Here is a 15,357-nt window from a genome sequence, read left to right on the forward strand (position 1 = left end):
GGTATTTTACATAAGAGAGCAAACTGATTTGGTGTATATGCTCCAAACCAGAGTAGAATAAGGCATTTTATATTTTTTTCTGACAGATTATATTCAGAGCAATTTTAACATTGTGGTGCCTAAATAATATTTAGATTTTTTTCGATTCGCTTAAATACAGAATATCTTTATTTTACATGAGAGAGCATATGGATTTGGTGTATATACTCCACGGCAAAGGAAATGAGGGCATTGTATATTTTTTCTGACAGATTATATTCAGAGCAATTATTTTTTTAACATTTTGGTGCCTAGATAATATTTAGATATTTTCGATTCGGGTAAAATTAGGATTTCTGTATTTTACATGAGAGAGTATACTGAGTTGGTGTATATACTCCAAAACAGAGTAAAATAAGGCATTGTATATTTTTTCTAACAGAGTATATTCAGAGCCATTTTTTTTAAACTTTGGGGCGCCTAGATATTATTTAGATTTTTTTCGATTCGTGTAAAATTAGAATTTTGGCATTTTACATGAGGGAGCATATTCAGTTGGTGTATATACTCCAAAACAGAATTGAAAAGGGCATTGTATATTTTTTCTGACAAATTATATTCAGAGCCATTTTGCTTTTAACATTGGGGTGCCTAGATAATATTTAGAATTTTTTCGAATCGCTTAAATATAGAATTTCTGCATTTTACCTGAAAGAGCATATGGAAATGGTTTATATACTCCAAAATAAAGAAGAATGGGGAATTGTATATTTTTTCTGACAGATTATATTCAGAGCTATTTTGTTTTTAACATTGGGGTGCCTAGATAATATTTAGATTTTTTTCGATTGGCTTAAATATAAAATTTCAGTGTTTTACATGAGAGAGTATATGGAGTTGGTGTATATACCCCATAACAGAGTAGAAAAGGGCATTTTATATTTTTTCTTACTGATTATATTCAGAGCAATTTTGCTTTTAACATTGGGGTGCCTAGATAATATTTAGATTTTTTCGATTCGCTTAAATATAGAGTTTCTGTATTTTACACGATAGGGCACACTGAGGTGGTGTATATACTACAAAACAGAGTAGAATAAGGCATTGTATATATTTTCTGACAGATTATATTCAGAGCAATTTTGATTTCAACATTGGGGTGCCTAAATAATATTTAGATTTTTTTCGATTCGCTTAAATATAGAATTTCTTTATTTTACATTAGAGAGTACACTTAGTTGGTGTATACTCCAAAAGAAAGTAGAATAAGGCATTGTATATTTTTTTAACAGGCTATATTCAGAGCCATTTTCTTTTAACTTTGTGGCACCAAGGTATTATTTAGATTTTTTTAATTCACATAAAGTTAGAATTTCTGTATTTTACATGAAAGAGCATACTGAGTTGTGTATATACTACCAAACAGAGTAGAATAAGGCATTGTATATTTTTTTAACCGACTATATTCAGAGCCATTTCTTTTAACTTTGAAGCGCCTTGATATTATTTACATTTTTTTCGATTTACGTAAAATTAGAATTTCGGTATTTTACATGAGAGAGCATATTGCGTTGATGTATATACTACAAAACATAGTAGAAAAGGGCATTGTATATTTTTCTTGACAGATTATATTCAGAGCAATTTTGCTTTTAACATTGGGGTTTGTAGATAATATTTACATTATTTTCAATTTGCTTAAATATAGAATTTCTGTATTTTACATGAGAGAGCATATGGAGTTGGTGTATATACTCCAAAACAGAGTAGAATAAGGCATTGTATATTTTTTCTGACAGATTATATTCAGAACAATTTTGTTTTTAACATTTGGGTGCCTAGATAATATTTATATTTTTTTCGAATTGTGTATAATTAGAATTTCGGCATTTTATATGAGAGAGCATATTGAGTTGGTGTATGTACTCCGAAACACAGTAGAAAATGGCATTGCATATTTTTTTTGACAGATTATATTCAGAGCAATTTTGCTTTTAAAGTTGGGGTTCCTATATTATATTTAGTTTTTTTCTATTCACGTAAAATTAGAATTTCGGTATTTTACATGAGAGAGCATACTGAGTTGGTGTATATACTACAAAACAGAGTAGAATAAAACATTGTATATTTTTTCTAACAGACTATATTCAGAGCCATTTTTTTGGAATTTTGGGGCGCCTGGATATTATTTTGATTTTTTTCGATTCGCTTAAATATAGAATTTCTGTATTTTACATAAGAGAGCATATTTAGTGGGTATATATACTCCAAAACAGAGTAGAATAGGTAATTGTATATTTTTTCTGACAGAGTATATTCAGAGCAATTTTGTTTTTAACATTGGGGCGCCTAGATAGAATTTAGATTTTTTTCGATTCGCTTAAATATAGAATTTTAGTATTTTACATGAGAGAGCATATGGAGTTGGTCTATATACTTCAAAACAGAGTAGAATAAGGCATTGTATATTTTTTCTGACAGATTATATTCAGAGCAATTTTGTATTTAACATTAGGGTGCCTAGAAAATATTTAGATTTTTATCGATTCACGTAAAATTAGCATTTCTGTATTTCACATGAGAGACCATACTGAGTTGGTGTATGTACCCAAAAACAGAGTAGAATAAGGCATTGTATATTTTTTCTAACAGACTGTATACAGAGCCATTTTCTTTTAACTTTGGGGTGCCTAGATATTATTTAGATTTTTTTCGATTTGCGGAAAATTAGAATTTCGGTGTTTTACATGAGAGAGCATACTGACTTGGGGTATATAATCCAAAACAGAGTAGAGTAAGGCATTGTATATTTTCTCTAACAGTTTATATTTAGAGCCATTTTCGTTTAACTTTGGGGCACGTAGATATAATTTATATATTTTTTGATTCGTGTAAATGTAAGATTTTGTTATTTTACATGAGAGAGCATATTGAGTTGGTTTATATACTACAAAACATAGTGGAAAAGGGCATTGTATATTTTTTCTGACAGATTATATTCAGAGCAATTTTGCTTTTAACATTGGGTTGCCTAGATAATATTTAGATTTTTTTCAATTCGCTTAAATATAGAAATTCTGTATTTTACATGAGAGAGTATATGGAGTTGGTGTATATACTCCAAAACAGAGTAGAATGGGGCATTGTATATTTTTACTGAGAGATTATATTCAGAGCAATTTTAATTTTAACATTGGGGTGCCAAGATAATATTTAAATTTTTTCAATTCACGTAAAATTAGAATTTCGGTATTTTATATGAGAGAGCATACTGAGTTGGTGTATATACTCCAAAACAGAGTAGAATAAGGCATTGTATATTTTTTCTAACGGACTATATTCAGAGCCATTGTTTTTGAACTTTGGGGCGCCTAGATATTATTTAGAATTTTTTCGATTTTCTTAAATATAGAATTTCTGTATTTTACATGAGAGAGCATATGGAGTTTGTGTATATACTCCAAAACAGAGTAGAATAGGTCATTGTATATTTTTTCTGACAGATTAAATTCAGGAAAATTTTTTTTTTAACATTCGGGTGTTTAGATAATATTTAGATTTTCTTGACTCGGGTAAAATTAGAATTTCTGTGTTTTACATGAGAGAGCATACTGAGTTAATTTATATACTTTAAAACAGAGTAGAATAAGGCATTGTATATTTTTTCTAACAGACTATATTCAGAGCCATTTTCTTTTAACGTTGGGGCGCCTAGATATAATTTAGATTTTTTTAGATTCGTCTAAAATTAGAATTTCGGTATTTTACATATGAGAGCATACTGGGTTGTGTATATACTTCAAATCAGAGTAGAATAAGGCATTGTATATATTTTCTTACCGACTATATTCAGAGCCATTTTCTTTAACTTTGGGACTCCTAGATATCAGTTAGATATTTTCAATTCACGTAAAATTAGAATTTCTGTATTTTACATGAGAGCATATTGAGTTGGTGTATATATTAAAAATCAGAATACAAAAGGGCATTGTATATTTTTTCTGACAGATTATATTAGGAGCAATTTTGCTTTTAACATTGGGGTGCCTAGATAATATTTAGATTTTTTCGATTCACGTAAAATTAGAATTTCCGTATTTTACATGAGAGAGCATATTGAGCTGGTGTATATACTTTATAACCGGGTAGGAAAGAGCATTGTATATTATTTTTGACAGATTATATTCAGAAAAATTTTGCTTTTAACATTGGAATGCCTAGATAATATTTAGACTTTTTGCTGTTCATTTAAAATTTGAATTTTGGTTTTTTACATGAGAGAGAATATTGAGTTGGTGTATATACTCCAAAATAGAGTAGAAAAAAGCGTTGTATATTTTTTCTGACAGATCATATTCAGAGCCATTCTCCTTTAACAGTGGGGTGCCTAGATAATATTTAGATTTTTGTCGATTCCTGTAAAATTCGAATTTCGGTATTTTACATGAGAGAACATATTGAGTTTGTGTATATACATCAAAACAGAGTAGAATAGGGCATTGTATATTATTTCTGACAGACTATATTCAGAAAATTTTGGTTTTAACATTGTGGTACCTCAATAATATTTAGATTTCTTTCGAGTCGCGTAAATTTACAATTTCGGTATTTTACATGAGAGAATATTGAGTTGGTGTATATACTCCAAAACAAAGTAGAAAAGGGGATTGTATATTTTTTCTGAGAGATTTTATTCAGAGGTATTTTATTTTATCATTCGGGTGCCTAGATAATATTTAGATTTTTTTCGATTCGTGTAAATTTAGAATTTTGGTATTTTACATGAGAGAGCATATTGGGTTAGTGTATATGCGCCAAAAGAGAGTACATAAAAGCATTCTATATTTTTTCTGACAGATTATATTCAGAGCAATTTAGCTTTTAACATTGGTATGCCTAGATAATATTTAGATTTTTTTCTGTTCGTGTAAAATTAGAATTTCGGTACTTTGCATGGGAGAGCATATTGAGTTGGTTTATATTCTCCAAAACAAAGTAGAAAGGAGCAATGTATATTTTCTCTGACAGATTTTGTTCCGAAAAATTTTGGTTTTTACATTGTGGTGCCTAGATAATATTCAGATTTTTTTCGATCCACGTAAATTTAGAATTTCGGTATTTTACATGAGAGAGCATATTGGGTTAGTGTATATACTCCAAAACAGAGTAGAAAAATCATTGTATAATTTTTCTGACAGATTATATTCAGAGCAATTTTTCTTTTATCATTGGAATGCGTAAATAATATTTAGTTTTTTTCGGTTCGAGTAAAATTTGACCTTCTGTATTTTACATAAGAGAGCATATTGAGTTGGTGTATATATTGGAAAACAGAGTAGAAAAAGGTATTGTATATCTTTTCTGACAGATTACATTGAGAACAATTTTGCTTTTAACATTGGGGTGCCTAGATAATATTTAGAATTTTTTAATTTTCATCAATTTATAATTTCTCTATTTTACATGAGAGAGCATATTGAGTTGGTGTATATACTTTATAACAGAGTAGGAAAGGGCATTGTATATTATTTCTGACAGATTATATTCATAGCAATTTTGCTTTTTACATTGGGTGGCTCGATAGTATTTAGATTTTTTTCGATTCGCGTAAATTTAGAATTTTGGTATTTTACATGAGAGAGCATATTGGGTTGGTTTATATTCTCCATAACAGAATAGAAAAGGGCGTTGTATATTTTCTCTGAAAGATTTTATTCAGGGCAATTTTGCTTTTAACATTGGGGGGCCTAGAAAATATTTAGATTTTTTTCGATTCGTGGAAATTTAGAATTTCAGTATTTTACATGAGAGAGCATATAGTGTTGGTGAATATACTCCAAAACAGAGTAGAAAAAACCATTGTTTATTTTTTCTGACAGATTATATTCAGAGCAATTTTGCTTTTAACATTGGAATGCCTAGATAATATTTAGATTTTTCGGTTTGTGTAAAATATGAATTTCTGTATTTTACATGGTTGAGCATATTGAGTTGGTGTGTATACTCCGAAACAGAGTAGAAAAAGGCATTGTACATTTTTTTGACTTATTACATTCAGAGAAATTTTGCTGTTAACATTCGGGTGCCTAGATAATATTTAGAATTTTTTTAATTTGCGAAAATTTATAATTTCGGTATTTTACATGAGAGAGCATATTGAGTTGGTGTATATATTTTAAAACAGAGTAGGAAAGGGAATTGTATATTTTTTCTGATAGATTATATTCAGAGGAATTTTGCTTTTAACTTTGGGTGCCTAAATAATATTTAGATTTTTTCGATTCGTGTAAATTTAGAATTTCGGTATTTTACATGAGAGAGCATATTGGGTTGGTGTATATAATCCAAAACTGAATACAAAAGGGCATAGTATATTTTTTTCTTGAAAGACTGTATTCAGAAGCAATTTTGCTGTTAACATTGGGTTGCCTAGATAATATTTAGATTTTTTTCGATTCAGGTAAATTTAGAATTTCGGTATTTTACATGAGAGAGCATATTGAGTTGGTTTATATACTCCAAAAAAGAGTAGAAGAGGGCATTGTGTATTTTCACTGACAGACTATATTAATAGCAATTTTGCTTTTAACATTGAAATGCCTAGATAATGTTTAGATTTTTTTAGGTTCGTGTAAAATTTGAACTGCTGTATTTTACATGGGAGAGCATAATGAGTTGGTGTATATACTCGAAAACAGAGTAGACAAAGGCATTGTATATTTTCTCTGACAGATTACATTCAGAACAATTTTGCTTTTTACATTGAGTTGTCTAGATAACGTTTAGAATTTTTTTAATTTTGTAAATTTATAATTTTGGTATTTTACCTGAGAGAGCATATTGAGTTGGTGTATATACTTTATAACAGAGTAGGAAATGGAATTGTAGATTATTTCTGACAGATTATATTTAGGGCAATTTTGCTTTTAACATTGGGTGCCTAAATAATATTTAGATTTTTTTCTATTAATGTAAAATTAGAATGTCTGTATTTTACATGATAGAGCATATGGAGTTGGTGTATATACTCCAAAACAGAATAGAAAAGGGAATTGTATATTTTTTCTGACAGATTATATTAAGCAATTTTCTTTTTAACAGTGGGGTGCCTAGATAATATTTAGATTTATTAGATTCACATAAAATTAGAATTTCTGTATTTTACATGATAGAGCATATTGAGTTGGTGTATATACTCCAAAAGAGAGTAAAATAAGGCATTGTATATTTTTTCTAACAGACTATATTCACAGCCATTTTCTTTTAACTTTGGGACGCCTAGATATTATTTAGATTTTTGTCGATTTGCATAATATTTGAATTTCTATATTTTATATGAGAGAGCATATTGAGTTGGTGTATATACTCCAAAATAGAGTAGAAAAGGGCATTGTATATTTTTTCAGACAGATTATATTCAGCGCAATTTTGCTTTTAACATTGGGGTGCATAGATAATATTTAGATTTTGTTCGATTCGCTTAAATATAGAATTTCTGTATTTGACAAGAGAGAGCATATCGAGTTGGTGTATGTACTCCAAAACAGAGTAGAATAGGGAATTTTATATTTTTTCTGCCAGATTCTATTCAGAGAAATTTTGTTTTTAACATTAGGGTGCCTAGATAATATTTAGATTTTATTTGATTCACCTAAAATTAGAATTTCAATATTTTACATGAGAAAGCATACTGAGTTGGTGTGTATACTCCAAATCGGAGTAAAATAGGGCATTGCATATTTTTTTGACAGATTATATTCAGAGAAATTTTGTTTTAACATTGGGGTGCCTAGGTAATATTTAGATTTTTTCGATTCAGGTAAAATTTGAATTTTCGTATTTTACATGAGATTGCATATTGAGTTGGTTTGTATACGACAAAAAAGAGTAAAAAAGAAAATTGTATATTTTTTCTGACAGATTATATTCAGAGTAATTTTTCTTCTAACATTGCGGTGCCTATATAATTTTTAGATTTTTTTCGATTCTCTTAAATATAGAATTTCTGTATTTTACATGTCAGAGCATATGGAGTTGGTGTATATACTCCAACACACAGTACAATAAGGCATTGTATATTTTTTCTAATAGACTATATTCAGAGCCATTTTCTTTTAAATTTGGGGAGCCTAGATATTATTAAATTTTTTTCAATTTGCCTAAAATTATAATTTCGATATTTTACCTGAGAGAGCATATGGAGTTTGTGTATATACAACAAAACAGAGTAGAATAGGGCATCGTATATTTTTTCTGACAGATTATATTCAGAGCAGTTTTGCTTTCAACATTGTGGTTCCTAGATAATATTTAGATTTCTTTCGATTCGCTTAAAAATAGAATTTCTGTATTTTACAAGAGAGCAAATGGAGTTGGTCTATATACTTCAAAACAGAGTAATGTAGGGCATTGTATATTTTTATAACAGATTATATTCAGAGCAATTTTGTTTTTAACATTGAAGTGCCTAGATAATATTTAGATTTTTTCGATTCGGTTAAAATTATAATTTCGATATTTTACATGAGAGAGCATACTGATTTGGTTTATATACTCCAAAACAGAGTAGAATACGGCATTGTATATTTTATCTAACAGTCTATATTCAGAGCAATTTTCCTTAACTTTGGGGTGCCTAGATATTATTTAGAATTTTTTCGATTTGTGTAAAATTAGAATTTCAGTGTTTTAAAAGAGAGCATATTGAGTTGGTGTATATACTCCAAAACAGAGTAGAAAAGGTCATTGTGTATTTTTTCTGACAGATTATATTCAGAGCAACTTTGCTTTTAACATTGGGGTGCCTAAATAATATTTAGATTTTTTTCGATTCACGTAAAATTAGAGTTTCGTAATTTTACATGAGAGAGCATACTGAGTTGGTGTATATACTCCAAAAAAGAGTAGAATAAGACATTGTATATTTTTTCTAACAGACTATATTTAGAGACATTTTGTTTTAGCTTTGGGGCACCTAGATATTATTTAGACTTTTTTCGACTGGCGTAAATTTAGAATTTCGGTATTTTACATGAGAGAGCATATTGAGTTAGTGTAAACACTAGAAAACAGAGTAGAAAGGGCATTGTATATTTTTTCTGACAGAATATATTCAGCACAATTTTGCTTTTAACATTAGGGTGCCTAGATAATATTTAGATTTTTTTCGATTCTCTTAAATATATAATTTCTGTATTTTACATGAGAGAGCATATGGAGTTGGTATATATACTCCAAAAGAGAGTAGAATAGGGCATTGTATATTTTTTCTGACAGATTATATTCAGAGAAATTTTGTTTTTAACATTTGTGTGCCTAGATAATATTTCGATTTTTTCGATTCGGGTAAAATTAGAATTTCTGTATTTTACATGAGAGAGCATACTGAGTTGGTGTATATACTCCAAAAAAGAGTAGAATAAGGCATTGTATGTATTTTCTAACAGACTATATTCAGAGCCATTTTCTTTTAACTTTGGAGCTCCTAGATATTATTTAGATTTTTTGCGATTCGCGTAAAATTTGAATTTCGGTATTTTACATGAAAGAGCATATTGAGTTGGTGTATATACTACAAAATACAGTCGAAAAGGGCATAGTATATTTGATCTGACAGATTATATTCAGAGCAATTTTGCTTTTAACATTGGGGTGCCTAAATAATATTTAGAATTTTTTCGATTCGCCTTAATATAGAATTTCTGTATTTTACATGAGAGAGCATATGGAGTTGCTGTATATACTCCAAAGCAGAGTAGAATAGGGAATTGTATATTTTTTCTGACAGATTGTATTGATATAAATTTTGTTTTTAACATTGGGGTTCCTAGATAACATTGAGATTTTTTCGATTCGTGTAAAATTTTAATTTCTCTATTTTACATGAGAGAGCATACTGAGTTTGTGTATATACTCCAAAAGAGAGTAGAATAAGGCATTGTATATTTTTTCTAACAGACTATATACAGAGCCGTTTTCTTTTAACTTTCAGGCGCCTAGATATTATTTAGAATTTTTTTGATTCACGTAAAATTAGAATTTCAGTATTTTACATGAGAGAGCATACTGAGTTGGTGTATATAAACAAAACAAAGTAGAAAATGGCATTGTGTATTTTCTCTGACAGATTATATTCAGAGAAATTTTGCTTTTAACATTGGGGTGCCTAGTTAATATTTAGATATTTTTCGATTCACTTAAATATAGAATTTCTGCATTTTACCTGAGAGAGCATATGGAATTGGTGTGTATACTCCAAAACAGACTAGAATAGTGTATTGTTTATTTTTACTGACAGATTTTATTCAGAGCAATTTTGTTTTTAACATTGGGGTGCCTAGGTAATATTTAGATTTTCTTCAATTAGCTTAAATATAGAATTTCTGTATTTTACATGAGAGAGCATATGGAGTTGGTGCATATACTCCAAAACAGAGTAGAATAGGGCATTGTATATTTTTTCTGACACATTATATTCAGAGTAATTTTGTTTTTAACATTCTGTTGCCTAGATAATATTTAGATGTTTTCATTTCGGGTAAAATTAGAATTTCAGTATTTTACATGAGAGAGCATACTGAGATGGTGTGTATACTCTAAAACAGAGTAGAATAAGGCATTGTGTATTTTTTTCTAACAGACTATATTCAGAGCCATTTTCTTTGAACTTTGGGGCGCCTAGATATTATTTAGATTTTTTTCGATTTCCGTAAATTTGGAATTTCGGTATTTTACATGAGAGAGCATATGGAGTTGATGTATATACTCCAAAACAGAGTAGAATAGGGCATTGTATATTTTTTCTGACAGATTATATTCAGAGCAATTTTGTTTTTAACATTGAATTGCCTAGATAATATTTAGATTTTTTTCGATTCACGTAAAATTAGAATTCGGCATTTTACATGAGAGAGCATACTGAGTTGGTGTATATACTCCTAAACATGGTAGAATAGGGAATTGAATATTTTTTCTGACAGATTATATTCAGAGCAATATTGTTTGTATCATTGGGTTGCCTACATAATATTTTGATTTTTTCGATGTGGGTAAAATTAGAATTTCTATATTTTACATGAGAGAGCATACTGAGTTGGTATATATACTCCAAAACAGAGTAGAATAGGGCATTGTATATTTTTTCTGAAAGATTATATTCAGAGCAATTTTGTTTTTAACATTGACGTTTCTACATAATATTTAGTTTATTTCGATTCGGATAAAATTAGAATTTCTCTATTTTACATGAGAGAGAATCCTGAGATGGTTTATATACTCCAAAACAGAGTAGAATAAGTCATTGTATATTTTTTCTAACAGACTATATTCAGAGCCATTTCCTTTGTACTTTGGGGCGCCTAGATATTATTTAGATTTTTTTCGATTCGCGTAAAATTGGTATTTCGGTATTTTACATGAGAGAGCATATGGAGTTGATGTATATACTCCAAAACAGAGTAGAATTGGGCATTGTATATTTTTTCTGACAGATTATATTCAGAGAAATTTTGTTTTTAACATTGAAGTGCCTAGATAATATTTAGATTTTTTTCGATTCACGTAAAATTAGAATTTCGGTATTTTACATGAGAGAACATACTGAGTTGTTGTATATACTCTGAAACATGGTAGAATAAGGAATTGAATATTTTTTCTGACAGATTATAATCAGAGCAATTTTGTTTGTGACATTGGGTTGCCTAAATAATATTTTGATTTTTTCGATGCGGGTAAAATTAGAATTTAGGTATTTTACATGAGAGAGCATACTGAGTTCGTGTATATACTCCAAAACAGAGTAGAATAGGGCATTGTATATTTTTTCTGAAAGATTATATTCAGAGCAATTTTGTTTTTAACATTGACGTGCCTACATGATATTTAGATTATTTCAATTCGGATAAAATTAGAATTTCTCTATTTTACATGAGAGAGCACCCTGAGATGGTGTATATAATCCAAAACACAGTAGAATAAGGGATTGTGTATTTTTTCTAACAGACTATATTCAGAGCCATTTTCTTTGAACTTTGGCGTGCCTAGATATTATTTAGATTTATTTCGATTCGCGTAAAATTGGAATTTCGGTATTTTACATGAGAGAGCATATGGAGTTGATGTATATACTCCAAAACAGAGTAGAATAGGGCATTGTATATTTTTTCTGTCAGATTATATTCAGAGCAATTTGGTTTTTAACATTGAAGTGCCTAGATAATATTTAGATTCATTTCGATTCACGTAAAATTAGAATTTTGGTGTTTTACATGAGAGAGCATACTGAGTTCGTGTATATACTCCAAAACAGAGTAGAATAAGGAATTGAATATTTTTTCTGACACATTATATTCAGAGCAATTTTGTTTGTACCATTGGGTTGCCTACATAATATTTTGATTTTTTCAATGCGGATAAAACTAGTATTTCGGTACTTTACATGAGAGAGCATACTGAGTTTGTGTATGTACTCCAAAACAGAGTAGAATAGGGCATTGTGTATTTTTTCTGAAAGATTATATTCAGAGCAATTTTGTTTTTAACATTGACGTGTCTACGTAATATTTAGATTATTTCTATTCGGATAAAATTAGAATTACTGTATTTTACATAGCAGAGCATATTTAGTTGGTGTACATACTAAAAACGAAGTAGAAAATGGCATTGTGTATTTATTCTGACAGATTATATTCAGAGCAATTTTGTTTTTAAAATTGGGGTGCCTAGATTATATTTAGATAATTTTAATTTGGCTAAAATTATAATTTCTGTATTTTACATGAGCCAGCATATTGAGTTGGTGTATATACTCCAAAACAGAGTAGAATAGGGCATTGTATATTTTATCTGACAGATTATATTCTGAGCAATTTTGTTTTTAACATTGGTGTGCCTAGATAACTTTTAGATTTTTTCGATTCGGGTAAAATTAGAATTTCTGTATTTCACATGAGAGAGCATACTGAGTTGGTGTATATACTCCAAAACACATTAGAATAAGCTATTGTATATTTTTTCTAACAGACTATATTCAGAGCCATTTTCTTTTAACTTTGGGGTGCCTCGATATTATTTAGATATTTTTCGATTCGCATAAAATTAGAATCTTTGTATTTTACCTGAGAGAGTATATGCAGTTTGTGTATATACTCCAAAAAAGAGTAGAATAGGGCATTGTATATTTTTTCTGACTGATTATATTCAGAACAATTTAGCTTTTAACATTGGGTTGCCTAGAAAATATTTAGATTTTTTCGATTCGGTTAAAATTAGAATTTCTGTATTTTTCAGGAGAGGGCATATTGATTTCGTGTATATACTCCAAAAAAGAGTAGAAAAGGGCATTGTATATTTTATCTGACAGATTATATTCAGAGCAGTTTTGCTTTTATCATTGGGGTGCGTAGATAATATTTAGATTTTTCTCAATTCGCTTAAACATAGAATTTCTGTATATTACATGAAAGAGCATATTGAGTTGGTGTATATTCTCCAATACAGAGTAGAATAGGGCATTGTATATTTTTTCTGACACTTTATATTCAGAGCAATTTTTTTTTATCATTGGGGTGCCTAGATTATACTTATATTTTCTTTGAATCGCTTAAATATAGAATTTCTGTATTTTACATTAGAGAGCATATGGAGTTGGTGTATATACTCCAAAACAGAGTTGAATATGGCATTGTATATTTTGACAGACAGATTATATTCAGAGCAATATTGTTTTATACATTGGGGTGCCTAGATAATATTTAGATTTATTCGATTCGGGTAAAATTAGAATTTTGGTATTTTACATGAGAGAGCATACTGAGTTGGTGTATATACTCCAAAACAAATTAGAATATAGCATTGTATATTTTCTCTAACAGACTATATTCAGATCCATTTTCTTTTAACTTTGGGGTGCCTCGATATTATTTATATTTCTTTCAATTCGTGTAAAATTAGAATTTCGGTATTTTACATAAGAGCGCATATTGAGTTGCTGCGTATACTCCAAAACAGAGTAGAAAAGGGCATTTTATATTTTCTCTGACAGATTATATTCAGAGCAATTTTGTTTTTAACATTAGTGTGCCTAGATGATATTTAGATATTTTCGGTTCGGGTAGAATTAGAATTTTTTTATTTTACATGAAAGAGCATATTGAGTTGGTGTATATACTTCAAAACAAAGTAGAAAAGGGCATTGTATATTTTCTCTGACAGATTATACCCAGAACAATATTGTTTTCAACATTGGGGTGCCTAGATAATATTTAGATTTTTTTCGATTCGCTTTAATATAGAATTTCTGTATTTTACATGAGAGAGCATATTGAGTTGGTGTATATATGCAAAAACGGATTAGAATAGGGCATTGTGTATTTTTCCTGACAGATTATATTCAGAACAATTTTGTTTTTAACATTGGGGTTCCTAGAATATATTTAGATTCTTTTGATTCGCTAAATATAGAATTTCTGTATTTTACATGAGAGAGTATATGAAGTTGGTGTATATACTCCAAAACAGAGTAGAATAGGGCATTGTATATTTTTTCTGACAGATTATATTCAGAGCAATTTTTTTTAACATTGTCGTGCCTAGATGATATTTAGATTTTTTCGATTCCGGTAATATTATAATTTCGGTATTCTACATAAGAGAGCATATTGAATTGGTGTGTATACTTTAAAACAGAGAAGAATAAGGCATTGTATATTTTCTCTAACAGACTATATTCAGAGCCATTTTCTTTTAACTTTGTTGCGCATAGATATTATTTAGATCTTTTTCGATTTGCGCAAAATTAGAATTTCGGTGTTTTACATGAGAGAGCATATTGAGTTAGTGTATATACTCCAAAACAGAGTAGAATAGGGCATTGTATATTTTTGCTAACAGACTATAATCAGAGCCGTTCTCTTTAAACTTTGGGGCGCCTATATATTATTTAGAGTTTTTCAATTCGGGTAAATTTGAATTTCGTTATTTTACATGAGAGAGCTTACTGAGTTGTTGTATATACTCCAAAACAGAGTAGAATAAGGCATTGTATATTTTTTCTGACAGACTATATTCATAGCCATTTTCTTTTAACTTTGGGGTGCCTAGATATTATTTAGATTTTTTTCGATTCACGTCAATTTCGAATTTCTGTATTTTACGGGAGAGAGAATATTGAGGTTGTGTATATACTACAATAGAGAGTATAAAAAGGCATTTTATATTTTTTCTTTCAGATTATATTCAGAGCAATATTGCTTTTAACATTGGGTTGCCTAGATAATATTTAGATTTTTTCTATTCGGGTAAAATTAGAATTTCGGTATTTTACATGAGAGGGCATATTGAGTTGGTGTATATACTCCAAAACAGAGTTGAAAAGGGCAT

Source organism: Callithrix jacchus, chromosome 20 (assembly GCF_049354715.1).
Source record: "Callithrix jacchus isolate 240 chromosome 20, calJac240_pri, whole genome shotgun sequence".
In the NCBI taxonomy this organism is placed as follows: Eukaryota; Metazoa; Chordata; class Mammalia; order Primates; family Cebidae; genus Callithrix; species Callithrix jacchus.